This window comes from Passer montanus, unplaced genomic scaffold (genome assembly GCF_014805655.1).
Source record: "Passer montanus isolate IOZ18808 unplaced genomic scaffold, ASM1480565v1 scaffold409, whole genome shotgun sequence".
Classification (NCBI taxonomy): domain Eukaryota; kingdom Metazoa; phylum Chordata; class Aves; order Passeriformes; family Passeridae; genus Passer; species Passer montanus.
The window spans coordinates 21937-26212 of NW_024368919.1; the positions used below are offsets into that span (position 1 = coordinate 21937).

At 41.8% G+C, this 4276-nt stretch overlaps 1 long non-coding RNA gene across 1 annotated transcript; it reads right to left on the reverse strand.

The window, feature by feature from the left end:
• Nucleotides 1-170: 170 nt before the first annotated feature.
• LOC120506970 lies at nt 171-2138 on the reverse strand. The gene is made up of 2 exons (XR_005628654.1): nt 2015-2138; nt 171-1457 (listed from the first exon to the last, which is right to left on the reverse strand). It is a non-coding gene; the product is annotated as an uncharacterized LOC120506970 (long non-coding RNA).
• Nucleotides 2139-4276: the final 2138 nt, after the last annotated feature.

Here is a 4276-nt window from a genome sequence, read left to right on the forward strand (position 1 = left end):
ACAAAAAATTCCCAATATTTCCCCCAAAATCTGCAAAAAAATCACAAACAAATCCCGAAATTTCTCAAAAATGAAACAAAAAATTCCCGAAATTGCCCAAAATCCCCAAAATTTCCCCCAAAACTCCCAGATTTCCTCAGCCCCTCCCCCTCAGACAGAAGCCAGGTGAATTTTTTTAAATATTTTTTGGGATTTTCCCCCAATTTTTTATTGACTTGGGTAAAAAACGCTGCTGGGGGCGGGGCAGAAAAAGGCACCGCCCCTTTAAGAAGAGGCGTGGCCTCACAACTAACCACGCCCACATATGCAAAGGAGGTGGGGCTTCACAGTAGGCGTGGCTTGGCTCAATTCCCTTGAGGGGCGTGGCCTCAATATTGCCGTTTTAATAGGGGGCGTGGCCTAATGCAAATCTGGGCGGGGCTTAAAGATTATTATGACAGAAAACCTATTTAAAGGGTGTGGCTTAAATATGCAAATTACTAGAAGGGCAAGGCCCTGAACAATGCTTTTTAGGCAGGGGGCGTGGCCTAAAGAAATCCGCTTTTAAATAAGGGGGCGTGGCCTCAGACATGCAGATTTAAATGGGCGTGGCTTCAAATAAAATTGATTCTAAGGGGCGTGGCCTCAGACTCCTTTCAAAAGGGGTGTGGCTTAAACACTTGATTCCAAGTGGGCGTGGCCTCGCAACGCAAACATTTATAAGGGGGCGTGGCCTCAACCACATGGGTGTGAAGGGGGCGTGGCTCAATCTCAATTTAATGAAGGGGCGTGGCCTCAAGCTCCTGGCTTTAAAAGGGGCGGGGCTTAAACGCAATCCTGTTGAGGGGCGTGGCCTCAGACACACGGGTGTGAAGGGGGCGTGGCTTAAAACATTTGGGTTTTAAGGGGGTGTGGCTTCAGACACATTGCTTTAAAGGGGGCGTGGCTTAAACTCGATCTCACTGAGTGGGCGTGGCCTCAAACATGTAGCTTTAAAGGGGGCGTGGCCTAAAACACATTGTTTCAGAGGGGGCGTGGCTTAAAGTCTCAATCCCACCGGGTGGGCGTGGCCTCAAGCATGTAGTTAAAAAGGGGCGTGGCCTCAAACACGAGTTTTAGAGGGGGCGTGGCCTCTGATATTTGGGGCTTAAGGGGGCGTGGCCTCAAATATTTGGGTTTTAAGGGGCGTGGCCTAAACAACTTTTTTAAAGGGGGCGTGGCTTAAACTCTCGATCCCACCGGGTGGGCGTGGCCTCATCCTGCTTGCTTTGCGAAGGGGGCGTGTCTTGTCCCGGAAGTGGGCGTGGCTCAGGCGCCGTCTCCCCCCAGGCTGATTGGGCGGGCTCTGCGGGTGGGCGTGGCCCGCGCGGGGGGCGTGGCCCGCGCGGGGGGCGTGGCCGGGCGGCGCACGTGGATGACACGCGTGTCCATGACCTCGCAGTCCACCTGCATCATGGGCTGGGGGCCGCGCAGCGACTCTGGGGGGAAAAGGGGCAGAAACGGTTAAAAACGACCAAAAATGGCATTTCCTGAAATCAGAAACCCCGAAATTTGGGATTTCCTAAATTGGAATTGCCAAAAAAATTGGGATTTCCTGAAATTAGAAATCCCAAAAACTGGGATTTTCTTAATTGGTAATTGCCAAAAAATTGGGATTTGCTAAAATTAGAAATCCTGAAAATTGGGATTTTCTTAATTGGTAATTGCACAAAAAATTAGAATTTGTAAAAACTGGAATTTCCGAAAATGGAAATTTTGTAAAAATTGAAATTTTATAAAATTGGGATTTCCAATATTTGAAAATCCCAAAAATTGGAATTTTCTAAACTGGAATTGCCCAAAATTGGGATTTTCTAAATTGGAATTGCACCAAAAAATTGGTTTTTGGGGCGTTTTGGGGGGGATTTTTCAGAGGTTTTTGGGGGTATTTTTTGGGGTTTTAAGGGGGATTTTTGGGGTGATTTTTGGGGTGATTTTGGGGTGATTTTTGGGGTGATTTTGGGGTGTTTTTGGGGTGTTTTGGGTCCCCCCTCACCGTTGAGAGCCGCCGCTGGCATCACCAGGGACATTTTGGGCCTCGAGGTTTTGTTGTGGCTCCGGGCTGGGAGGAGCAGATGGTCCTGGAGGCACCAAAAACCCCCAAATTATCCCCAAAATCCCAGCAAAAACCCTCCCAAAATCCCATAAAACCCTTCTCAAATTATCCCCAAAATCCCATTAAAAACCCTCCCAAAATCCCATTAAAATCCCCCCAAAAATCCCCTAAAAATCCTTCCAAAAATTCCCTCAAAATCCCCAAAAATTGGAATTGCCCAAAAAATTGGGATTTGCTAAAATTAGAAATCCTGAAATTTGGGATTTTCTTAATTGGTAATTGCCAAAAAAATTGGGATTTCCTGAAATTAGAAATCCCAAAAATTGGGATTTCCTAAATTGGAATTGCCCAAAAAATTGGGATTTGCTAAAATTAGAAATCCTGAAAATTGGGATTTTGTTAATTGGAATTGCCCAAGAATTGAAATTTCCTAAAATTGGAAAATCCTAAAATTTGAATTTCAAAAAAAATTCGAATTGCCCAAAAATTGGGATTTCTCAAAATTGGGATTTCCTAAAATTGGAATTTCCTAAAATTAGAAATCCTGAAATTTGGGATTTTCTTAACTGGAATTGCCAAAAAAAGTTGGGATTTCCTGAAATTAGAAACCCCAAAAACTGGGATTTTTTTATATTGGAATTGCCCAAAAAATTGGGATTTCTAAAAATTGAAATTTCGTAAAATTGGGATTTCTAATATTTGAAAATCCCAAAAATTGGAATTGCCCCAAAATTGAAATTGCCCAAAAATTGCAATTCCCAATATTTGAAAATTCCAAAAAATTGGAGTTTTCAAAGTTGGAATTGCCCAAAAATTGGGATCTCCTGAAATTAGAAACCAAAAAAATTGGGATTTTCTAAATTGAAATTGCCAAAAAATTGGCATTTCCTGAAATTTGGAATTGCCCAAAAACTGGGATTTTCTTAATCGGAATTCCCTAAAAATTGGGATTTTCTAAAATTAGAAACCCTGACATTTGGAATTTTCTTAATTGGAATTGCACAAAAAATTAGAATTTGGAAAAACTGGAATTTCCAAAAATTGAAATTTTGTAAAAATTGAAATTTTATAAAATTGGGATTTCCAATATTTGAAAATCCCAAAAATTGGAATTTTCTAAACTGGAATTGCCCAAAATTGGGATTTTCTAAATTGGAATTGCACCAAAAAATTGGTTTTTGGGGCGTTTTGGGGGGGATTTTTCAGAGGTTTTTGGGGGTATTTTTTGGGGTTTTAGAATGTTTTGTTTTCTCTGGTGTTTTAATTGTGTTAGCAGGTGGATTTTTGGGGTGATTTTTGGGGTGATTTTGGGGTGATTTTTGGGGTGATTTTGGGGTGATTTTTGGGGTGATTTTGGGGTGATTTTTGGGGTGATTTTGGGGTGATTTTTGGGGTGATTTTGGGGTGATTTTTGGGGTGATTTTGGGGTGTTTTTGGGGTGTTTTGGGTCTCCCCTCACCGTTGAGAGCCGCCGCTGGCATCACCAGGGACATTTTGGGCCTCGAGGTTTTGTTGTGGCTCCGGGCTGGGAGGAGCAGATGGTCCTGGAGGCACCAAAAACCCCCAAATTATCCCCAAAATCCCAGCAAAAACCCTCCCAAAATCCCATAAAACCCTTCTCAAATTATCCCCAAAATCCCATTAAAAACCCTCCCAAAATCCCATTAAAATCCCCCCAAAAATCCCCAAATTGTCCTTCCAAAAATTCCCTCAAAATCCCCAAAAATCCCCCCAAAATCCCCTAAAAATCCCCCCTAAAATACAAATCCCAGCAAAAACCCTCCCAAAATCCCATAAAACCCTTCTCAAATTATCCCCAAAATCCCATTAAAAACCCTCCCAAAATCCCATTAAAATCCCCCCAAAAATCCCCTAAAAATCCTTCCAAAAATTCCCTCAAAATCCCCAAAAATCCCCCCAAAATCCCCTAAAAATCCCCCCTAAAATACAAAAAATATCACAAAAAATGCCAAAAAATCCACAAAAAAATCACAAAAAACCCCAAAACCCCTCAAACTCCCCCCCAAAAAATACCAAAAAATCCCAAAAGCCCCCAAAAGCCCCAAACCTCCCCCAAAAATAAAAAAAATTACAAAAAATCACAAAAAAATCACAAAAAAATCACAAAAAAATCACAAAAAAATCACAAAAAAATCACAAAAAAATCACAAAAAAATCACAAAAAAATCACAAAAAAATCAC